The sequence below is a fragment of the Phalacrocorax carbo genome, chromosome 2 (assembly GCF_963921805.1).
Source record: "Phalacrocorax carbo chromosome 2, bPhaCar2.1, whole genome shotgun sequence".
NCBI lineage: Eukaryota > Metazoa > Chordata > Aves > Suliformes > Phalacrocoracidae > Phalacrocorax > Phalacrocorax carbo.
This window is the reverse complement of record NC_087514.1, coordinates 106,265,342-106,291,357: the sequence shown is the minus strand read 5'-3', so window position 1 is coordinate 106,291,357 and position 26,016 is coordinate 106,265,342. Positions and strand designations below refer to the sequence as shown.

Below are 26,016 nucleotides of genomic sequence, written 5' to 3'. Positions count from 1 at the left end.
GCAGGTCGAGGGAGGTTATCCTCCTCCTCTACTCTGCTCTAGTGAGACCACATTGGAGTACTGTGTCCAGTTTTGGGCCCCCCAGTTTAAGAAGGACAGGGAACTGCTCGAGCAAGTCCAGTGGAGAGCTACCAAGATGATCAGGGGACAGGAGCATCTCCCGTATGAGGAAAGGCTGAGAGTCTTGGGGTTGTTTAGCCTGGAGAAGACTGAGGGGGGATCTTAGCAATGCTCATAAATATCTAAAGGGTGGGTGTCAGGAGGATGGGACTAGACTCTTTACAATAGTGCCCAATGACAACACAAGGGGCAATGGGCAGAATTTGGGACACAGGAAGTTCCAGCTAAACATGAGAAAAAAACTTCTTTCCTGTGAGGGTGCCAGAGCAGTGGAACAGGCTGCCCAGAGAGGTTGTGGAGTCTCCTTCCCTGGAGATATTCAAAACCTGCCTGGATGCGGTCCTGTGCCCCCTGCTGTAGATGTACCTGCTCAAGCAGGGAGGTTGGACAAGATGATCTCCAAAGATCCCTTTGAACCCCTACCATTCTGTGATTCTGTGATTCTGTGAAATCCATCCCTTTCACCTAATCACCTTGACAACTAGATCCTTCCTTTTCCTTATCCTTGGTTCCTCCCCTAAACATCTCATAATAAGTCCTGTGCAAGCCCAAAATGCTTTTTCCCTGCATCCCATAATGTGCTTCACACCTCTAGGCAGCAACCTGCATCAGTCCAAGAGGTGCTCCAGCATTGACTCATCATGATGTGTGTCACACCTGGACCTGGGGATGACAGTCTCCTGGGACAGCCCTGGGAGCCTATGCTCCTCTGAGCTTGTGGTGATGGACCTTTTATGGGCTGATGGCTCCTGTGATGGGCTGGGAAGCAGCAAGGGCAGGGTATTATTTAGGCTTCCACCCACTTGCCATTGGCTGTCTGTGCTTCTTTGAGGGTGTGTAGAAGAGGTTTTATCACATAACCTGACATTTGCCTCCTATGGTGAGAATCTGCACCTGAACTTGTAACCAAAGATAATCTTGACCTTTAGTTTTCTTGTTTCCACAGTTTTGATGAGTTAATTGCTTCAAGAATAACAAAGCCATTTTACTACCCTTAGTGACCAAATTTCATCCTAAACAAAACCCATCTCTAGCAGTGCCTCAGTGGTTATCCAGTACCACCCTGGAAAAGAATTAGTCATTTCTTGATTTACACATATGAGTTGTATTATCATTCTATTCATACACTCCTCTCCCAGCTCTTTTTGTTATTAAATTATTCTCAGATGCCACAACCGTCAGCATTTGGTTTGAAATACTACCTGCAGAAACATGTGACTTGCATGCAATAACATTTTAACAGTCTCTCATCACCACTAACCTTGTTCACTTTATTTCTCCTAAAAGTTCACGTTAATTTTTCTCCTCTCTCAGAGGACACCACAACAAGCTGAGCTTTGCTGTGATTTTTTTGCCCTTGGCAGAACTCCAGCTTCCACCACAGGGATCCTCCATCCTTACCCCGCTTCTTTCTTTGGCACAGCCAACTCTGTCGACTACACACTGTGTCAGCAGAGCCTAGGAGTCATTTATCCTGCCTCAAATCATAATCAAGTGTTTCATTTTCTACTAGGTAGCAAAGAAAGCAATCTTCAGTCAACACAGAAGCAGGAACAACGTGATGATTTGAAATGAAAATTTGTAGTCCTAAAAACTGTAGGTATCCCTTACAAACAAAATCAGCCTATATTTACAGCTACTGCAGCTCACCGATTTTAAAGAACTTCAGTAGAGTGATTTAAATGCCACATTCACTTTATGACCCTCCTTACCACATGCCAACACAGGCATTCTGCAAATCATTCTTCCATGCTTTTTATATTTGTTGCTGGCTACAGTCTAGAAAGGAACACAAATTTTGTACTGGGAGAAGTCATCATGGGAATTATGCTATGGGTAGGAAGAGAGGAAATAATTGTTAGATAGATTGGGGGGTGGGATTTTAAGAGTAAAAAATGCCGTATTTCTCTTTGAAAGTGGAAAGACAGTTCTAGTCTCCCTGACCTAATATATATAACTTGCTTTAGCAATTACCTGAAATGCAGGCCTTTTAAAATAAAGTCTCATGAATACCTAAGAGTAAATGTAAAGAACTTCAGTTCTTGGAGTATTGTACTCAGATCATATGAGGGATGGCTGTACATGTCCATTTATACAAAAATTCAACACTAGCAACCTCTACTGGGTTTCCTAGGTCATACAATGTTCACATATAAGCTTGTTCAGGCGAAATATATGCCAGACTAAATATAGGATGGCAGCGCAGCTAGTGCCTTACAGTACTTTTATCTTACATACTGACAAGCATCTGCAATTAATAATAGCTTTACTCTTCTTGTGTGCATACCCATGTGCAGGCAAGACTGGCTTAATCTGTTGCATAGACAGGAAGTTTATGAAAAAAAAATGCATGCACAGTAGAATAGAAGATTTTGTTTCCTCTTCTGAGCCTGAAACTATATTAAGTGAACTAAACATTTGTTAGTGTGTAGATCTCAAACTTTCTTTAACCTTTGTGGTTCTGTGGTGGTGGTGTTTTTTCTACCACTGCCTCCAGCCAATTTTTTAAAAGTTGGTTAATAGGAACCCCTATTCAGAAAGCCTATTGAAACAACATGAACAATTAAGTCTTTTTCATGCATTACAAAGCAAACATTGCAAGCACTGTTGGCCCTCACCATATGTACGGTAACAATACGTGCAACAAAGCTGAGAGCTTAGGTAAAGCAGAACGGCATCACTGAGACAGAAAGGAGTGAGGGATAAGTAAAATGGATGCATTCCTAAAGGCTGATTAGCCATTGAAAGGGCTGGAGAAAATAAGGCTAGCAAGAAGTGCTGAGCAGTCAGATTTATGCATTCAGCTTCTTTTCATCAGCCTTTCTACAGAAGAGAAAAAAAAATGAGCTACTGAAGGAGGAGGGGCTGCATTCAATTTCAGACTAATTAAAAGTCACGAGTGGCTGTTGACTAAAGCTTAACCGTGGAAGAAGGTACAGAGAATAGACTGAGGCATTGTCTTCAGTGATTATAAACTTCTGTGGCTTTTAAGCCACAGGTTCAGTTTGAATGAAAGCTTCAAAACTCTAATTCTGCTAGCATGCATCATATCAAATTGTCATGGTCAAATTTATTTTCAAATAAAGTATACCCTTTTTCCAACAATGGTAGATAGGTATTTTTTAGTCAATTTTGTAATGGACTACTCTAGACAAAGGCCCTGAAACCCTTAGAGTTGAAGTTCATATATACCTGCAATAAGATATGAAAAATGAAATCCACAGGCTGATGTAGATAAAGGGATCCTGGAATGAACAATGAAAAAGACACTATAAAGGACAGAGTTGAGAAACAAGTGATTTAGCCATCTGCAGCAAATCAAAATAATGCATTGAAAATGAGACTAAATTATCCTAAAATTAAAAGAAGAAAAGAGCCATCTTAAAATGCTAACAAAGAGATTAAAAGAAGTTAAACAGGGTCTCAGGTGTGAGACCTTTAGTTTTAAGTATCTATTAAGGAATGAAACTTACAGTTTCTGATAATGTATTAAATTTCTCGGTTAGTCACTTAACCATTATGAGAATAGCTCCAATCATGAGAAACCATATAAAACCACAGGAAGATAGACACCCAAGCTACTGATAAGCTGCTGCAGTTTATTTTCAGCATAGTGCTGCACATTGCAGTACATGCCATTAGCTTGCTAACAAATCCACAGGCCTACCTGTGGTCATCTTACTGCTGTTTTTGGATTTGTTAGTTTTGATGTCTTCACATCTCAGATTAATGTGTGATGTCCACATACTTGCAGAACCATTCTCCAAGAAAAGCCCAAAGGTAGTGGTTAAAAGGAGGCAAATTCAGCACTCAGATATATTCCAGTCACAGTTCTGCAGGGCAGTGATAAGGGTAGCTTTAGTGGTAGCTGCACCTGTGTGCACTACCATGCAGCTCTGGCTTTGGTCTTCCCTTTCCCTCTAGGCATTATGAATTACCTAAGCCAACATGACGTTCAGTGCACACATATAAAAGAGAAATTTAAGGTTTGGCATATTTGAGGCAGTGAAAATTAGAAACTTCCAGAATGTATCACTCAGAAGGAAAGAAAGCGGCTTTTTCATGGCTTGATTTCTTCAGCAAAAGACAAGGTGTTTCTAGACCTTTTGTTTTAATCAAACAAACTGCTAAACCAGGTTTAATTACTCTATGTATGAGACAGGAATTCGTATTAGTCCTTCATCCTTTAAAAACATGTCTATGATATGAGCAGAAGAGTTACCAAACAAAGATAGAAAGACCTCTGCAGTATGAATCCAAGGTAACAAATGGTTGAAGAGTTGATATATGCAGTGCTTAGATAGGAACAAAGTAGAATCCTTGGAAGAGGAGCATATAGTGGGAGTTGTTCTGGTGAAATTCAAAAGTGTTAACGGTGGTTGGCTTCTAATTAGCCTATCATTGTTTGAAAGCTGAACATGAAAGGAATTATTCGTGTGATTTAGAATAAGATCTTTTACACTTAAACTCAGTGCTGGATTTATTCCAGGAAGAAGTGCATATACACCAGATTTCATTCAAAGATCCATAGAAGAAGGTCAACACATACAAAAAAGAAAACTGAGAGGACACAAAATGTTTTAAGATTTGTGGGATGGTGTATATATTACCTACTAATAAGAGATACATCAGCTCTTCATTGATTTTGAAACATGTTGGGGAAAGTTGTTCAGATAAAACCATCTATGACAGAATCTGCATTTCAAAAACAAAGACCATATATACCTTGTAATAATAGCATTATTTCTGAAGGACTATGAGTCTTAGAACTTGGCTTAAAAATATGTTGAAGAATCAAGAAATAAAAATATTATGAATAAGCAGAAAACTGATAGGAGATTATTTAATTTATCCTAAACCCACAAAGTCCTCAGAAACCTTTGTGGACAACTTTTAGGTGAAATCCTTTCCTGAATGTGAAAACATGTGGTTTATGATTTTAAAAGCCAGAGAATGATAGAACTTATTCAAGTTAAGCTACAATAGTTTTAACCACTGTGTTCAAGCAACCCACACATGGATAAGTTGCAAATGATTAAGTCTGTATGTGTGTGTGCATGTCCACATACACATGTTTATTTTACAGTCATTTATATTTCAAGGACTTGGGATATGACAGATTAGTCAATGTACGTAAAAAGTCTGACAAAGCACCGGTACAGAAGAATATCCTGGCTTTGGGAAGGAAGTGAAGTACTCTTTGAAAAGTTTATTCTTAACTATCTATGATGTTAACACATACATAGCAGAATTTCTAAGTAAAATTAAATGGGTGTATATATGTGGGTGTATATATGGATATACACATGCAAACACACATGCTGGGTTGCACCTGTTCAAAGCTGAGTAGCCAGCAATCATTCACTCATTGCTATTCCTAATTGCACTGTAATATTATATTCCTGCCTGAAGAATTATGAAAGGGGAAAACAGTCTGAAGAGGAGATGGGAATTTTTGTTCCCATGTATTCTTCCCCTATACCTATACTTGTACTTTTCAGTTACTCTCTTATTCTCCCTGTATTCAGTGTTGAGCATTCTCAGACCAGAACGGGGAGCTCTGTGCCCAGTTATCACTTTTGTCCCATTTGGCTGAAAAAGAACCACTACTTCTGACAGCAAAAAATACTTTAAGACCCCTGTCTCAGCCAAAGCCAGAGCATTCCCCCCAGTACAGAGGAAGTTTTGGGAGGATTTAGCTAAACTATTCCGTAAAGGCTCCAAGGATGGGCAAAGAAAGATGTTTTCAAAGTCTATTGCTCAGCCATTGTTAAATGATTTCCAACAGAAAGACAATACTTCTTTATACAATTTTTAGAGAGACTTCTATCTAAGCAAATTTACCCTCTATGTAATTCAATGCAGACACAATATATTCTTGCAATATGGTTTTAAACCTGTAGATGGCTTGAGTCAAGGCATTGAATAAAACTAATTTGTAGTGCCCCAGAGCATTACTGCAACTGAAAGGAAGAAAATTTCCCATGGAAGAAAATTTTTGACTAAGCAGAAGAAAAATTTCATCTCATTGAGATGCCCTGGCAAGGCCTGAAAACAATCCTGAACCTGTGCCTATGTGTTATTACCAACTTTGCTGGCAAACAGTTGGATTCATTCTGAAGTGCTGTCTATCCTTTACCTTTACTACCACTAAAAAAATCTTCTACTGTTTCCCACAGCTTCATTATTCTGGTCTCCATCTTCCGCAGAAGATGTCCTAGTTATAAACAAACATATTAGTATCTATCTGAAGTGCACAAAAGCATCCTGACATGGTTTTTCTGTTACAAAACAAGGTTAACCTTAATATTTGTTTCAAATAGGTGAATTACTGGCTTTTTTTTCTTTGGGGTAAAAGTATGATTTTAATTCACAAGACGATTTTTGAAAAAGAAAATAATAAAGCAAAACAGGGAATATCAAATCATTACTTCACAATTTGGATTTCCTTTATGCGTGATTCATTGAGGAATCAAAGCCAATATGGCAAGAAGCCATGTGTTCTTCTGGGAAAAAGTATAAATACAAGACATAACTAGTTTATGAAATTTGCACTGTAACAACATAGGCATTTTCCCAGCCATTTTCTCAGTTATTTAAGGAGAGACATCTATGTAGCACCAAGGATGATGATAATGATGATAGGATAACATTTATTTAGAGCTACAATAAAACTTAGTACTAAAGTTAATATTAGAAAAGTAGGTTTCACAAACAGACGTTTCAAATTCTGAGGATTAGGAAACCTCAGAGGCATAGTTTTCAGAAGTTTGCTTCCATTCTGCTACTTCTAAAGTAGAAGTAAAGTAAAGTGCATCGAGTAAAAAGAAATGAAAGAGATGAATTCTGAAATTTTAGGTCTATTTTTTCCTACGCATATTGTAATGAAGACAGCACAGAGCAAAATAGTAAAATTTTCATCAAGTTGGCCACTTGATAGGCCACTATACAAAGGCCACTATTTAAAGGCCACTATTTAAAGCTTCTGTTTGTGGATCTTTATTAGTAAAAAAGGTCCTTTCTGAGGTAAAATACTAAGAACAATATTTTTCTTTCTGTTACTAAAACTTTTTAAATCACTTATTTCAGATACGCACCTGAAACTTTCCAGAATATGCTGACCACCTGCCACTGACTTAACAGTATCTTAGTTCCCCCTGCCTGCTCAGAACATCCTCATAGGTTTTCCAGAGAGGATCCAGCACCTATTGCAACCTCTTTCCACTTGTATCAGTTATGGTCAAAATTGCACATAGACCTCATTAAACCACTTTCTGCTACTCCGTGCCTTAGAGGGGCTTCCTGAGAACAAGGGGTTAGTCTTGCACCATAATCACTTAGTTCTTTTCATCTCTTTCAGTACTTGAATTAAAACGGACAACTTTTGTAATACTTGCCTACTAATCAGAGATTTGCTTTATATCACAGGCCATTGTTGACAAAGGATGTGCATATGTCTTCTTACTGAAGAGCTATACACAATCCAGCAGACAAACTACAGTTACATACACAAATACTTCTTAAGGGGTCTCAAAATATAAAAACTCAAAAGTGTATCACACATATATACACACGTATATATATACACAATCACATACACAGAAATTCTTTGCTAATGTACAAAAACCTTGAATTTGTATCTACACTGTCAGTTCTTACAGAGATACCCTAAAAATACCTTCATTCTTGCAATTTTTGCATTACATCTTTATCTTTACTACCACTGATTATTACAGCTGCTAAACAGATGTTAAAACACTAGCACCACTTAAGCCAATACAATTCTCACATTTAAGGTCATTGATCACTAATTATACTAATTAACTAATTATTCTAACTCCAGCTCAAGAAAAAAAAAAAGGTTTGAAAAATTACAATTAGGCACAAAAAATTTATAAAAGTGGGAACCATAGGCTAGGCAGCATTCTGGGAAGCTGAATGCCCATGCAGTTTCTGAGTTTATAGGGGAACTTAAACACTCAGTTTACTGATCTGTAATTCATGTCATTCAAACGCTATGGTTTGCATTTATCTGTGGAAAGTGATTGCTTTGGTTTTTTAAAGAATTCCACTCTTTAGGACAAGCTAAATAAGATTCAATATCTGTTTGATTCTGGCTGACTTGTTCTGAACAACCGTTAATGCTAATAATTAATATCAACTTTTTCATGCATTAAAGCAATGACTGTGTCAAATGTCATGAAGTCTCATTATGTGGATCAGTAATGAACTGTGCTAGAAGACTAGTTGTAAAGCACAAATAATCCCATGTGGTAGACTTAGTTGTGAAAACGAAAGCATGATTGCACAAGCAGGTGTATGTGTCTGTAACAACAGGTTTATGCAAGAGAAAAGAAAATCTGGTTGGATTGGTTGTGTTTCTTTCTGTGCTGTTTGTTCACATGACTTACCCCCCAAATAGATGAATTCCTTTCATAAGTGGTTTTCTATAATAATACATTTTGTACCAGTAAATACAAAAAATGTACAACCCTCTGTGAAGGCTTTTGACTTCTCTAACTTCTAAATTTATTTTATGGGGACATATAACTCTCTAACACTCTCAAAAGGAAATATTTGAAGGAAACTTTTAGGAAAAATAGTTGGAATATACTTATCACATGATTCAAGAACTAAAAAGGTAGACCGAAAAAAGACAGGGGAACTAATAATAATGTACCTCTTGTAGTGGTTATAACACATTCAGTTCAGATTCTCTTTCAAAGGCCTACTGTTGGAAATTCAGTCCTATTTTCATTGAAGTCCATGACTAATATTTAATTGACTTCAGATGTAAACAAGGCTGAGCCTGCAGTAAAAACATTAATTTAAGAAGAAATAAAGTGAGATGAAAAATCTGTTTCCACAGATCATCTCCCACCAAAGTAGGCCTTTCCTCTTAGCGGATACAGACGTTGTTTTTAAAAGAGACATATGGTCATATCAAACAAACATTCTAAATATAGTATTAAAGGGCAAAAGAAACAGGAATATATGACCATTACGTACTTGTGATATTTTGTTTTGTTGTATTCTTTTCCTCTTTGTGGAGGAGATTCTGAGAAAAAGAACAATGTTTCCTGTAATTTCTTTGCAAGTGGTATGTGCTGTTTTCAGTTGCACATAACTTTGTCATCTGCAGCTGCAGTGTTAAGGAAAAAGCAACAGTCACCCACCCAGGCAAACACACATAGCCTTGGAAGGAACACCTACTCAGAACAGCTGTTTTATAAACAACAATGCTAACTTCAAAAGCTTAGTTGCTCATTTTGAGAAAAAATACACCTAAACACAGCACAGTTCTTCATACTTCTGAAACATACTTCAGCGCTACGTACCATCCCACTGCTAGCCTCATGCTTTCTGCAAAGCATCAGACTCCTGACATAAGCTTTATTCCTTTCTTCTTCCCTCCTATAAAAAAGGCGTCATGTGACTATGCACCTATAATTGGTGGAAATGTAAATAGTTTGAAAGGCTGCAATTAGACACGAGTGTGGGTCACATCATCTGGTCATGAATTTTCCCTTTACTCAGGGAATGGGGAGAAATTAGATCCAAGGCTTTGGTTTTGGCTTGTCCTGAATAACAATCAGATCAGGGGATGATTTTCCTCATAGCTGTGTGATGACATTCAGGAATTCGGTTAAGTTAGGAACTGCAAAGTAGGACAGACCAGAACATAACAGTTACAGCCTATCAAATCCAGATTCCCAACCTCCACCTGCCTTAGCAAACAGCTTGCATATTATCACAAATTACATTTGAGAGTGTCCTCAAGCAGCAAAGCAAACTTGATGCTTCCCTGTCACAGGTGAGCACTCTAGCAGCCAAGCTGCTATAGGAAACTCCAAATTTTTGGACTGAAACTTACTGCCACCATAGTTGCATGAAATCCGACCACAGGTGTAAGGATGACCACCACACCAAGACTCTCTAAGTAGACTGACAAAGCAATGAAGCTTGTATGTGCGTAAGCGTAAGATAAACACAATGCTGGCCAGCAACCCTGAGAAAAAAACATTTCTAGCACAGTCTTGCGTGCCTGAGGAGCTCTGAGTTAAACAACAGTTGTGAGAACATCAGAATAAATGGAGGCTGACTTTCAATAAAGTTGTTGAATGACTTTTTAATAGCACTGTACTAAGTGTGACCTCACCCTTTGTTATAGATCAAAGAATCCATGTGGGGAAGAAACGTTGCAAAGTCCCACTCACATGAAAAGCTGTTCCATGTGAATTCTCCCATGTCTAACAAGGGGAGAGCTTCTGATGGAACCTTTCCTTTAGAAGAGGGATTGTCTCCTACTTTCACAAGCATACTGAATTTGGCCATGCAGGGAGGAGGGTACAGGAAGAAAAGACTAGAAAAAGAATATATCATGTAAACTTTTTTTTTATAGGAAAACAAACTAAAAACTGAGGCCCTAATGGAGATTACACTCCTCCAGAGTTAGGTGCTACTGGAGCGGGCCTATGACCCAAACCTTAGTTCCAGATACATTTGCAAGTACAAAAGACACTCCTTCCTCAGAACTTTAGCAGTGAAAAATGGTGCTGTAGTTAATAAAAGTGACACTACTAGACCATCTGATTCCTAACAGATCCCAGTTCCTTGATTAGTTAAAAGAACCAAAAATACATTAATAAAAGGACTATAAACAGAAAGACAACAACAATACCACAGAAAAGTAGAGCTGTCAGGAAGCTTCCATTTAAACTCTGTGAAGCAAAACATACTATAACCCATCAGATGCTGCCAAAAAGCTCATTATAGGAAAGAACAGAACAGACACTGGATTTCATCTGAATATTTTTTGGGGAAAAATAAAAAGAGACAAATTATTTCCATTTTCTCTGAAACCTCTATAATAAAATGGCATACTTCTTGTGTTCAAAGCAATTCCACAACATCGCAATTCCATTTATATAGTTACATTTTTATAGTATACCCACCAAAGTTAGACGGTTATAAGTCTTGGGATCTTCTTCCCAGTTGGGTCAATAGAAGTCTTCCTAACCCTAAAAAAAAAGCAGTATCAATTGGTTTTCTCCATTGCATATGGGTCTATGCATGTATTCAGCTTTATTACTTAGGAGTTAAAAAAATGCAGATAATATCTAGAAAAGGAGATTAATTGCAGTAGTAAAATTAATATGTATGCATAATAATTCTTTGCAAATACCCAGTTGTGTCAGTCTGGATACATGTGTCCCTCCTTTCAGGTACCAAAACCAAACCATTGTCCAAATTCATTCATTTTTACCTCAGATGACTATCTCCATTCCCTCAGACGAAATCACAACTGTGACCCATGCAAAGGCATTTTTAACATATTAAATATGGTAGTATCATCTCATATATTCTTATAAACAAAGAATTCTACTTTATTACATTTATAGATTAATATGCTATCTGCTTATGTAGATGAATTAATAAAAGAAACCTTATTCCTTTAAAAAAGAAACCCTTTCATTGACTTGCTCTTTCAGTCAAGGTTCTCTCATCATTTTGCGGTTGCGGTATATCATATCTTTCACTTACTAGTAAATTATTACTTATGTCAATATACTGGGACCTACATTCCAACACACTGTCATGGGCTTCCTGTGTGATGCTGAGCCTTAAGCTAACATTTCTTAAAATCATATTTATTCCCTATCTTGAATGTTAACCACTAGAACACAAAATAATCCAAATAATTCACTGCACAGTGAAACATAATAGTTCAATCAACTAAACAAAATGGCTAGGATCTTCTTTTAATAAATGTCTTTTCTGTTACAAATTATTTTTCACCAGATTTGAGGGAATAAACAGATTCAATGTGATACAGACTCACTTAGACTTTAATAAAAAGAAGATTATGATTATCAAAAAGTCTAAACTGGACACAGTTTATTCCACTGAGACTCAGGTAATCTCCTTGTTAGGTCACATGTAGTATTTTAGCATTGTTACACTATGATTCATTTTATAGCTCTCCAGTAAACCATATCAGAGAAAAAATAAAAAGAGACTGAGTAGTAGACAGTAGTCTTGAATACAAATTGCAACCCTCTGCCCCCAATTTTAATTTCTTTCTTTCCTTTTCTCCATTGCACAAGTGAAACTGTCTTTCACTGCAGAAATGCACAAAACTAAAAGTAGTTTACATAAAGTCAATGGGAGTCCGTAGAGCTGCTTAGTTTAGCCTCTCTGTGGATAATGAAAAGAACAAACTGCTTGATTCTATCCACAGGCATAGGTATACCACTTCCATACATCTGGTAAAGCATTTGACAAAATCTGCATGTCTACAGTAAATGGGCTCTGGGGACAGCAGTTCATCAGAGAGCTACTCTGTGGGAAACAAACAAGGCTCCCATGACACAGTAGAAACTTCAGTAGACTATTTTACAGTATCTGAATGCAGGGGAAAAAAACAAACAAAACATTTCTTACTGCAAGCACAACACAAAAGTTTTGTAAAAACTGAAACATTCTATTCCCCCACAAGTTTCACAATCATTCCATGAAATTTCACAATTTAATAACAGTAAACTGTCTGTTCTTCCTACAAGTTACAATCAAATATTGTCCCATGTACCCAGCTGAATATACTGTCTTGAGCTGAACAGATTCCCCTTTCCCACTCAACACGATTAAGCACGTAAAGGTATTTCTATGTAATCTGAATACAGTGACAAAAATCCACACACAGCTTCTCACATCCCAAAACATAATCCTAGTCCAGAGGTAAAACCACTTTCAAAAACTCAGTAAAGCCTAAAGTAGGTCTGGAAGTAAATTTTACAAACCAGAAGAACAACTTCTTGCTTGTGAACATAAGTTGTGCTCTGATCTGAACTGCTTTCTACTGCCTGCCAAGGACACTCAGCACTATTGTCGTTCAATGTCTTCCTGTTTGACATAACAGTTTGTTCTTTAATACTGTGTTCAGTTTTGGGCCCCTGACTACAAGAAAGACATTGAGGTGCTGGCGTGGCCAGAGAAAAGCAACAAAGCTGGTGAAGGGTCTAGAGAACAAATTTTACAAGGAGCGGCTGAGGGAGCTGGGGTTGTTTAGCCTGGAGAAGAGGAGGCTGAGGGGAGACCTTATCTCTCTCTACAGCTACCTGAAAGGAGGTTGTAGCAAGGTGGGTGTTGGTCTCTTTTTCCAAGCAGCAGGTGATAGGACAAGATGAAACAGTCTTTAATTGCACCAGTGGAGGTTTAGACTGGACATTAGGAAAAAGTTCTTCACCAAAATGGTTAATCAAACATGAGAACTGGCTGCCCAGGGAAGTGCTTGAGTCACCATCCCTGGAGGTATTTAAAAGATGTGCAGACGTGGCATTCAGGGACAAGGTTTAGTGACTTGACAGTGTTAGGTTTGCAGTTGGACTCAATGATCTTAAAGGTCTTTTCCAACCTACTTGATTCTATGATTCTATAAAACAGTGTAGTGATCTTCAAACTAGGCAGGTCAGAATCTTGAGGCAGAGTCTAGCAGTTAAGATAAATAAATGAGTGGTGCCTATATCTGCCAGGAAAAAAAAAAATAGGGAGAAGTCAGTAAAGTGGGGTCCACATCGTTTATTCTACCCACAAGTATCACATTAACTGCATTCTGGGAACGACAAGCATATTTTTGGACCAAAGAGGCTTGATGATTTTTAAAGGGCCATAAACTCATCCATCACATTTTTTACTTCCCGGTATCAACTTCCCAAGGATCTAAAAATGATAAAAAACCAAGCAAACACCACCACATTTTTCTGAAACAACAAAAACAAGAGATGAATTCTTAAAAATAATTGGCTGTACCGATCAGTGTACAACTTAAGCAATTAGTTGATATGAAGACAGTCTGTTCTGGAAATTTGATTTATGGGACCAGTCCTTGCTTTACGGAGTTGTCTGAAGTGGTTTTACCTCAGGCCAAGGATTATGGATTGGGATGTGAAAAACAGAGTTTCTGAGAGAGGCTCACTTCCTGGCTTACTTCATCAAGTATTATGAGCAAACATAAACAAGGACTGTGATGCTTCAACTTCCAAAGCACAGCCAAGCCAAGAATTATATTACCTATTCAGCAGCCACAGTTGAACAAACAAAATATTTTCATCTCCCTGCAAAAGAAAAAATTCTCCAGTTACTCCCAAAAGACAAGACACTCATGTTAGTCTCATTGCTGTTGGATATAATATTACTAGGTTATCATGCTCACCTCACTTTTCTCACTCAGCATTATCTACTCTTCTTCCTCACTTACTCTTTTCACAGAACAGCATACAAAGCACTGTTACTTTTCACAGTGCACCTTTTTTAAGAGTCACATACAATGTTGGATTAAAAGGACATACAGGCAAAGACTTGCCCAGGCAGATTAATTGTGCTGGTGACTACATTGCCACAGATGAAGAGGCCTTCCCACATGACAGCTGCATGGGAGATCCTAAGAAAGCAGCAGGTATTCTATGTACCTGCCAGATGGCATTAGAACTGTGTCATATAAAAAAAGACATATCAATGTAGAAAACGTAACAGTTTAGATGTATTTGAAATCTACATCCAAATCCCTTTTCAGAATTTAATGTGAACCAAAGACTCAGCTGGAAATGATGCTGCCTCTGGCCAAAACTGGTCAAAGGTGGATAATGAAAAGATTAATTCCTCTCTCTCCAAGAGAGCAGTAGCAGCTGAGGATTGGCTTTAGGCCACTCAGCCTCACTTGCATCCCAGCTAACAGCTGTGCAAACCACAGAATTTTTACTTCCCAGGGGTTTATTAAAATGTTTTTTCTCTTTTGATGTGTTGTTTATATAAACTCATATGACTCTTGCTTTGAATTAATCTCAAAACTTGAGAATATCCTCTGCTGATTTTACCTATATGGTGAATAATATGCTTTGTACAAGTTTCATCTAAAAAGAAATAAAAAAGATTACCCCTGAGAAACTGTTTTAAAAGATAATACAGTTGATTGTTGTGTAAGTCTGAATGTATTAGAACTTGCCAGAGACAACCATGTTATTGCTCAGCGCTCATGTTCATCCAGTAGAAGCACAAGACTACTTCCTGCAAAACCAGAATAATTTCTTGAATCAAAGTCCTAAAGACAGGCAATTTTAGAAATAACTACTGCCAATCACTAAGTTTTACTCAGAAGTCACCTTTGGCATGATAACATTATTTTTTAAGGCCTGAATACTTAACAACTAACCAAGAACCAATAAATTCTCTTCATGTTTTACACACATCACCAGAGTTTAAACCATATATTTTTAATAATAAGGGCGTAAAACAGTGAATTAATGGAGACTTATGTGTTGAAGGAATTCACCTGCTTTACCAGTGTTTTCTGCATAAGCTTGCAAACCAAATTGGAACAGCACTCTTCTTGTTTGGTCTTCAGTCCACTAATTAGGAACAAGAACCATGCTTTCATATGTGCTTACAAAGCATCTAACACAGTCAACAACAGTTCAACCCAAGAGACTACTATACACACAGATGTCTTAGTGAGTGTAGGTCCAGCTTGTATGACTCAAGGATCATGCATTTAAATATCCTCCAATATAACAATGGGTAAGCCTTTCAAACCCATTTGACCTGGCTGGTTGTTACTACACTCTGTTCCAAATACCATAGTAAGTCCTAAATCCAGGGTCTGGTCCAGAAAACCTACTGACTTCCTTTGCCTCTGAAGTAATACTTGGGCTAAAGTTCCCCTATTTAGCAGCTGAAACAGCAGCCTATTATTGGATGCTATTCCTCCTTGGAGCCCAGGATCCTCCAGGCCTCTAGTTCAGGATGTAAGGAAGGTAGTTTATTCACAAGAGCCTTGTTTACAGTTAAAATTAGCTGCAAACAAAAGACAGCCAGTGTAATTCTTGTCTAGCCCTATGGTTTCAACTAGGGGGTCTTGTGGTTTGAATGGAAGATAAATTCCCAGTCAAGTCTGGACTCTTACTCAGGCTTAAATTATAAGAATGTGCTCAGCCTTCTTGCTTTGCAGCTCATTGCCAGCAGGTGGTGGACACGTTAGCAGAGTCATTTAAATCATAATGAATAGAAAAAGGAAGGACACTACAGATGAATGGATGTGAAGGCAAGAGGACGTACAGGATAAAATTATGGATGCTTAGCTCACATGCAGTGCCTAAGAATGAATACAGAAAAGTCAACGAACACTGAGTGAACATGCAGAATTAGGGCAGACAAAGAAACATGATTCTAGGCAGACAAGCTGTGAACAAAAATGAAGAAAGATGACAAATGGCAAGTAGCTACATGGCACACAATGACACAAGAAGAAAGGCTCTAAATGCCATTTTGACTGTCAGAAGCAGGGAAAAAAGGGGGAAAATAAAAAAAAAAAGACCTGAGCAGATATGCCAAGGAAGAAGACAAATAATGGAACGTGCTGAAAAGCTCAGGCAATGTGCACTGAATTGGGACAATAGAAGCATGGTGATCCACTCCCAATCTTTGTTTCAAACAAACAGCTTCTCAGAGTAAAAGAAATAGACCTAAATATGTTTTTTGCATTTTTTTTCCAAAACTGAAAATTTAACTAATTATTGCCAAACGTCGAGTAAAGTCCATTTTCACTGGTTTTTATCTACTTGTTTACAGAATGTGAAATTTTCATAAAAGTAATTCTAACAATGCAAAGACTCTTGTTGATTAAGCTATTTGATTTAGAATGTTCTTGTTATTGCCCGTACATACAGAGAAAGATGCTGGGTTTTCCTCTACCCTAGAAAGGAAAAATAATAACAATATTAAAAGTTATTATTAAACACCACCCTGAAGTATGTCTATGTGCCACAAGCACTTCAAATTCTACCTATATTCTTTATTGTGCTTGTATATCTAGACTTCAAACTGCTTTGCAAAGCAGTAAATTCACTCTTATTTTTCTAACCCATGCTTGATCTAAACGCCAAGGAGAATCTCATTTTTCATTTCACCTATGTGCAACATTGAAAAAAGGTGCATTGTGTTAAAATTCTAAAGACCATATCTGTCACATTCATGAGACAAATAGAAAAATAAGTACTACCTGGATTTTCTTCTATGAAAAATATTGCAGATTTCAAATTTCATTTTAATTAGCTAATTTTTTTTTTAAACAATTTTGCTTTTAAAGAAACTTAATCAAAGAGATGATTTTTTGGACTTTCATTGTAAATTAGATGTGTTAAACATGACTATGAGTAAGTGACAGTGAATAAAAATATAATAACACTATAAGAGAAAGTGGTTTTTTGACCAATACAGTACATTTCAGATGCACTAGACTGTAGAAATGCAGAAGTACACATATTTATTTATGCATTATGTTAAAAAAAAATGCCTCTGAAGTGGAAAATATAGAGGAAAAAAATGTTAGCCCTGTTTTCCAGAATCTAGCTACATTGTCAGTACTCCCATTGCAGCAGTTATATCAGGTTTATAATCATGGCCTTCACAAATTTTCTTCCTCCAGTTTCAAGTCTATGAGTATGCCATAATGCTTTTTCATATTTGCTTACACAACTGAAACCAGAGTGTCACCTCTAAAGTCAAGGACTTGCTTTGCTGCTGAGCACCACTGTTCTTTATTGAATGCCATTTGCATACACTGTAGTTCTTCTGTTTTGGCATCAGGCTGAAATTACTAAGGGCTTTTATTGTCTTGAGATCAACAGGTGCAGAGCGTCTCTCAGATTAAAATGATGTAGTTATCAGATTAGCAATCAATGGTCTTATGTTATAGCATTCATATTAAAATGCTAATTGCCATTAATGCCTTCCACTAATGCATTCAATTCAATTGTTCTTTTAGTCCCAGAACTGCTGATATGTGAGACTGTTCCATTAATTTCAACAGAGCACAGACCTATACCATCCATAGGAGCAGTTAAACCAAGCCTTATAATCTGATTAGATTTTGCTTGCACTGACATCTACGTTCATTTATGAAATTGCACTGAACTCTAAAGAATATATTAAGATTGATGCTACACATGAAGACATTTGATGCATTTCAACCTTACAGTAACTCACAATTGTAGTGAATAAACAGTCACCTCTACTCACATAAGCTCTAAGACTACATGACAGCAAGGGTCCTTGGAGCACTGGAAACCCTTCTGTTAACTAGCAAAGGGCTGTGTTGTTACAGATTATTGGACCTCAGGTTTCAGGGGTTTATTTTAGGAGGGAGGGAATTATTTAAAACAGAAGGCAAACTCCTGTGTTCATATCTAGTTTGCAGAGTTTTAAAAGCTTGGATGTGAAGCTTTATTTCAGAGCCATCTCCAATAAAACTCTTTAGTTCTACTGTATCCACCAGACTTTTCTGCATTTAAGAGAACTAATTTCTACTTGTAACCCTTATTTAAGGTCTTAAACTGCTATTGAAATAGGAGTTCAGAGATGAAATGCATAGTCGCTTGTGGCATTTAATTGTTTGGATTTACTTTAGAGATTCTGCTCACCTCTGGGCTCTCTGGCTAGTGTTGCTTACTAAACCCACCCTGGACTGGGCCATGTACCACTTGCTCTCTGCTTTATTGTTTGGCAACCATACTGTCAAGTGCCCACCAACAGGCATAGCACTTTCCCTTCATATCCAAAATTTCTATTAGCTCTTCAGCTCCAATGAGTCTCCAGAAAGATTTGATGTCTTACTTGGGCAGCTGATTGCTTAACATCTGTCAAACTCCCAGGGCTTCCCATGAGCCCACGCTCCAGGCAGGAGCAAAGGCTGCATGACAAACTTTTGACCTTGGGATATCCCTCTTGTGGGAAAGATTTAGAAGCAGCTGCCCATCCAACACCGACCTGCTAAAACTACAAACTATGTCTTCTAAGGTATCAGCATGGCAACCAACCTAGAGCAGCTTGGGAGAGACGTGCAGATCACTTACTACAAAACTTTAAGGAATTAAATTTCACCTTTTTTCAGCTTAATTCAATTAACACCTAGCAGATGTAGATAGATTTCATATACCATGAGTCTGCTCACACCAAGTTCTTATCTTCTTATTACTTTTACATTCCTTCTTGTGATAAAATAATTAACATTCAAGTATTCATATTGGTGCCATGTTGTAACGATGGTATGCCTCATTTCTACTGAATCTCTGGTCCCTCACTTTTGGATGTTGTACTCCTAACTGAATCCAAACTTTGGCTCTAAATCTTTACCTCTGAATCTTAACTTTACCTCTAAAGAAAACTCATTTATTTCTAGAAGCCTTGAAATTAGACTCCAGGAAAGTACCCAGATAAGCAGTGAAAATGCTAAAACTAATTTATGGTAGGGTTAGACCAATGTCATCATGGTCTAGCCCAACATGTGAGCACCTCTATTTGTTCAGGATTAGCATACTTTGTTTGCACAGGAGCCTCAGAAAACATTGATACTCAACATTTTGTGTTTCTCTTATTTGTGTGTGCCATTTTCTGTAATCAAATGATAAAAGTTTCACAAAGAAAAAACTCATAAGCTTTTCAGTTGAATATGCAAAATGTTATTTTAAACATAGGAATGCAATCATCTGGGTTCACAAGTGTTCTAACTTCAACTTTCAAACTCAGAATAACTGAATTTTGGGGTTAAATTTGAGTTTAGGTACATTTTTGACACCCAATCACACATAGGAAAAAACCCAGACTGTACTGGTTTTCAGTACAGTCAGGCAAAGCCAATATGCTCAGAATTGATTTAAATGCTTTAGTACAGAAACTGGCATCTGACTTCGATAGCTACTGTGGAAGCAAAATGGAAGCAAGTAGGAGAAAAAATACTTTTCAGAGAATGGTTGGTCAAACAGAATTTCTATTTCAAAGGATTTTATTTCAATTTACAGACTATATATATGAACATTTCTGATATAATGCCCATAATAAGGTGTACTTATTAAGGATGCTGAATACAGTATAATTGAAAAAGGAACCCATATTTTCCATTAACAGAAGCATAGCTAAGTATAAAATGTTCAGAACTTCTCAGAGGCAGGGAGCTAGGAAGAGAAATTCTACCAGAAATGTTCACTATGTAGGTTAGTCATAATTTTCTCCTGTCTTCTTTTTTATTCATGTTTCCCTAGCAGCTTTGATTCTGCTATGAAAGAAAAAGAAAATATTTTTTTAAGGGGGGGGGGGTGGGGCTGGGGGGAGGAAAACATGTATTTTGGATATCAGTCCTGAAAGCAAGGATTGTTTTTGCACCAAAATTAGGATGTCATATATGTTATTACATGTCTTGGTGTAAGAGTTACAGGAAGTGAGTAAGTATAGTCCCTTTAGCCATTTCCAATGACGCTATGTGTGATGGAACAAGACGGGTTTTGCAGGACAGGTTAAAACAAACATCTGCAGTGAAGAAAATCAGTGTACACAGAATCTCTAGGTCCCAAAAGCATACAAAAATTCATAGATAGTTTTTGCCCGTTTTCTAGTTCTGGAAATCATTGAAGTATATTACAAAAGATTACCAAGTCCTGGATATAACCATCTACACATAGAGAAAATGAGTATGCACAAATCCCATAAGGCAGTGTATAAAACCAGATTCTTCTTCCTGCTCACTAATGACTAGTTCAGATTAAATAAAATGAATAAATATTCCCATTGTCTCCCTTAGGAGCTGAGACCAAAGAAGAACTCACCTCTCATAAGAACATCCAGTAAAAAGCATACAGTAGTTTCAATCTGACAATAAGTAGCAACAGATTATTGCACTTTTACAGAGATTTAAAGATACTTTATTAGACTACTTTATAATTTATTTGTAGTGCAGAATAAAAGTATGGTCTAACTTCTATTATAGTCACTGCCAATATTCCCTTCCCCCAAACACCAGTCAAAACATGAGCTGGAAACATGTCCTTATGTTATCATTGTTTTGTGTGCTAGGTATGTGTATCATTACTGCTCCCTGCAACTCCAGTTATCAAAGAGACTGTTTTACAAATGAGTTATAAAAATAAAGAAGACATGGTCCTGAACTCATAAATGGCATTTTGCACAGGAAAGTGGTTGGTTGATTTTTTATTTTTCCAACTTTTCTCCTGGCATAGTTCACTTTTCTTGTTAAATCCATGTGCTGCTTTTATTTATTTGCTATGTAATTAAGCAAGTCCTTGTTCCCCATGTGATCTAACTTTTGTATTTTGCAGAAATTAATTCTTCATGATGATAAAAAGTCATAATGACAGCTCTCTGAATTGGTATTCACACACACAGACGAACAAAAATATGATGAATCAAGAAATGCCAGAATTAAGCAAGTACATTTTTTGCTCTCCTGAAGTTTGAAGTTTACACAAGATGTAATGGATTTCTCCGTCCCCCACTTTGCTCTTCAATGCCTCCTTCTTCCTTCTGACACATAGTCTTCTTCCTATTCTTCACAGTTTCAATGGCAACAATGAACAAAGATGTCTTGAGAGCGCCAAGAATAATACACTGTTGTTGATCTGTACTCATAAGTGTCCCTTAATGATTTTTTTTTTCTGTTGCTTAGTCAAAAAGTTGAAAACTCATGCTTCACTAGGGCCATCTGTGGAGTTCTTTGTTTGAGGGTTTGAGAAGAAGCCAACCCTTTGCATACCCTATGTTTGGGACTCAAATTCCAGAGGTATTGCAGAAGTTCAGCTAGGGCTCAGACTAGCATAAAGTCACTTTTCACAAAAGACCCATCTTTATTTAAAAAATAGATGGCTAACAATGTTTAGCTGATAGACACTGTTCCTGAAGAAGCTGTATAACCTACTGTATAACTGCAAACTGAATCTGGCAAGTTAATTAACACAATCAGTTATAGATGTTCAGATATATCTCTGTCAAAGAGTTTGAAAGGCTGGCTCCAGAGCCTGAAGTTAAAATGACTGGGGTAGTAATGATGTCACCCTTGTGACAGGCTTTAAATGGAGCAATGAAAGGAACTGTTATGTTTCTCCTAGCTCAGCAGGTGTGAAGGCAACACAAAGGACATTCACAGAGGAATTCCCTTACATGAAATTTAATCAGACTCATTCTAAGTGTTGCACACCACTGATTCCACTGCCTGAGGAATGAATGGTGAACAAATGCTGATTCATTATATTTTGCAAATGCTACTGAAGAAAAATACATAATTTTGAAAAGTTACCAATTCTTGCTGTCACTTTTATTTCATCTCCATTTCATTGTTATTTTTCTTTTTCCTTCTGCTTGTTTTCTGATTCGTTTGCTGACCCTTCCTTCAGCAAAGTCCTGAAGTCCAAGTCATTTAAATACGTAAGCCTGAATATCAATTGAGCTTTTTTGTTTTCCCTTTAGTTTACTGTAGCTAACTTTATAGAAAGAAAATACAGAAGAGGTGGCAACACAGGCTCAAAGCCATAAGTTCAGATTCAGAGCAAGACCTTCACTGTTGATTAATATTTTGATTCAGCTCAACAATAATAATATCTAGTTTAAAACTGATGCTTCTTCTGGCATGAACTGTAGTTTCTGCTCCCTTTTGCTTGTCTAAGCTAACCTCGTTTTTATGCAGTATTAAAAAAATTTAAAAAATAAATTAAACAAATACATTTTACTACAATTTTTAAAAGCAGAACTATAATTTTCATTTGAGAAAATACTTGACCATATTCCCAAAGTAAAATAAATGCTACAGCATTTTTTTGAATAGACAAAACAGAAAGCATTTTTGCTATTTTAAATTAAGAGCAGCTGTACTTTCCAGTTTGAGATTGCTAGGATGACTATTATATGCTGCAGGACATTATTCAGTATTTCATTGACTCAGATTCATATGTCTAGCCAGCAGATTTCAAAGTGCCACACTTTCAGAAAAACATAGCCACGCTCTGAAAATATCACAAGAACCACAGCACAAAGTTTTCATCAGGATATATGTTCAGTATGGTTTTATTCTCATAATTCAGTTAAAGTCCTAGTCTGCAAGTATGAATTTTGACACTGCAGGTAAAAGATTTCCTTTAAAAAATGGATCTCAAGCAAAATTCTTTTCTTTGCTGTAAGTCTTTTCATATTCTTTACTTGATCTGCGCTATTCTAAAAAATCCCACAATATCACAGAAGAAATCAAGCATCTGTCATATGGAATCAAAAAATCCCCTTAAAAGCAGCCCACTTCCACCTTTTATTTCTAAATTTTGATGCACCTTTTTTATGTGCACTATTCTTAAAAGCCATCTCCAGTTTCTGGTACTTCCAGGATTGCTATTTCTTTGAATAGTAACTAGTAAAAATGAAAATGAGTATGTATTTCAGGTATTTAAATACGTAACTGCCTCCCCATTTGCACTCTAAGGCACTAAACTGTGTTTTATGTTCAACACTAGAAACACAGTGAGTAGAAACACATAGTACTACTCCATTTGGTGATATGGCCAATGCATGGGTGATCTTGAGAAGGGTAACAGAATGAGACCCCTCCCCAGCAGAGCAGTCTTCCTTTAAGAATACAGAATGGGAAGAAGGCAGTCCTTGTCCCAAAAGACAGAAACTCCATATACTTTTTTTTCTATTATATGACATTTTCAAACAAGGTCATGTTGGGTAGCACAGCAATGATTTTAGAAGTGCACAGCCTCACAAGATTAAACGTTGATTTCTGTTTCTAGGAGTTATTATTTCTGCCTTCACTCTCAAAGATGTGACCATATCATGAGTTTGGATATATTTTCAATATTTTCTTTGCAACCATGAGCACTAGAAGTGTTTTCTAATTAAGTGCTGACAGTTTCATAGAATCATGTATAACTTTCATGTATAACTAAGAAAGCCGGAATTAGTGAATGGTTTTGCTTCTCTCTTCTTCTTACAAAATAGCAATTGCAAATCAGAGAGTTAATGCAATGTAGTGTTGGTGACTTCACAGTAAGATCTCAAACAAGAACAGGAAAAATATTTACATTTTCCAAGTCAACTGCATATTCCCTAATTTACCACATAAAATCTAGTAAACTGGACTAAAGCAACCTCAGACTCATCAGCAGTTCTATACTAGAACACATCAAAGAGGAAAGGAAGTAATTATGCAACATTAATCTTTCAAGTGGTAAAGAAGGCGGCAACTTCAACCTTCAGGAAGAACACCGAGGCAAAGAAACAGATACTTTGCAAGACCTAAAAGAAACTCCAAGGAAACATGCAAAGAGCCAATTGTATTTTGTGAGAACAGGGAGTGTGAAATCAGTCTACTATCCCAGTAACACATGTTATCAAGCTTTATGAATAGAGAAGAGGCAACTACAGTTAGAAGACTTAATTTTTGTAAGACTGATATTATTTTTCATTACAAGCCCATGAGCAAGTTGAGAAAAGCACAGGCTAGATGAACATATTGTCAATTATTAATATCTGTATTCAGAGCAATAGCTAAGTATTACTTCCCAACAAACAGGCTTCTTCAGATTTTAGTTTAGGTACTTTACTGTTCTCATTAATTAATCAAATAATAAAATGCTGGGTGTGTGCTTAATATTAGTACCCTCAGGTCTGGGTACTAAGTAAGCTGAAAGAACAGAATAGAATTCAAAATTACCTGGACTAACTTGAGATATGGTCTGGAAAATTGCAGAATACAATTCAGAGGCGACAGATAAAAGGCTTTATAATGATCACAGGCAGAAAGCATGAGAAACATCATCTTAAATACATGGATGGATAGAAAGGCCTCACTTTGGTCAGCATGTCTAATTTTGTGTAACATGCTTAAAGAAAGACGCAGGTGATACTAAGAGTCCAAAGCTGAGCAAGAAGGGAAGGTGAGAGCTTTACAAAAATACAACTGACAAGAAAAGACTGAAAGAAGTTTAGAGGAGACTGAGTAGCTGCATGACAATAATTTTCAAATCTAGAAGAGGCTGCTACAAAAAGCAAGAAATACCATCTTTTTTATTCTGTTGTAGAAAGTGTAAACAGTAATGGGATTAAGTTGCAGAAAGAAAGATTTAGGTTAAACTTTAGGGGATAGAAAGCCTTAAGAAAGGTGAAGCACTGGAGCATATTGGCTTGAGTAGCTGTGCTGTTCAACACTTGGGGCCTTTAAAAATACATTAAGATAAACTTTATTCGTTTGGACTACATCACCCTGCAAAATAAATATTCTTACAGTAAATGACAAATAATCAATAAATATCAGTTCTATACAGGTTGTGACCATAAAGTAGACATTTTCCCTCATCTTTTATATAGTACACACGATAGTTCTGAATTGCAATGCAAAACTCAGTTTCACCAAGTTTATTTTGACTAAGAGGAGCAGGATGCACATACAAAAGCATACGATTACTTCTAGTCAGAAAGGTTTTACACTGTGGAAAATGGTATAGTTTTCCATAATCTCAGCATCATGCTTGAAACAGCACCATGATATCTTCATATAACCCTTATAACTAAAGCGCGCACACGTAAAAATACATCACTCTCAGACATGATCATTTCACATTTTTCATCATTGCCATTCAAACCTGCTGATAGGTTGCTGATAGTTCTATGATTCTATGATAATATTTAAAAGATCCTGGATTTATAGTTTACGTATTGTTACAGAAAGCTCATCTACAGCAGGGATTATAAAGAGAAGAAACATTGATAGACAAGAATCTGACTTCAGATACAGTAATATATATACACTAAGCCTTGACAGCTCCCTCTCTGTCATCTTTCTCTTCAGATAGGTGAATTAGAACAACAGAAGTGAAATTATACCCATTAGCTTAATCAAAACTATTCCCTCCAAAATATTTTTCAGAAGCCCTCAGAAATACCTTGTTGTATCCCTATGCTATGAACCAGACTTTAAATAAAATTAATATGGTCACAGAGTTGATATAAGTAATTTTATGCCATAGATGATAAATTTTTTTCCTAATATAGTCAGGAAAAAAATCCTAC

General features: G+C 36.9%; 1 long non-coding RNA gene across 1 annotated transcript in view; it reads right to left on the bottom strand.

Annotated features, from left to right (window-relative positions):
* Positions 1–14,236, bottom strand: part of LOC135311734 (uncharacterized) — a 29,524-nt gene extending 15,288 nt beyond the window's left edge. Inside the window, exons 1-2 of the long non-coding RNA XR_010371321.1 lie at positions 14,191–14,236; positions 11,076–11,141 (exon numbers count right to left, since the gene is read on the bottom strand). This is a non-coding gene — a long non-coding RNA (uncharacterized LOC135311734). The remainder of the gene's footprint in view (positions 1–11,075; positions 11,142–14,190) is intronic.
* Positions 14,237–26,016: the final 11,780 nt, after the last annotated feature.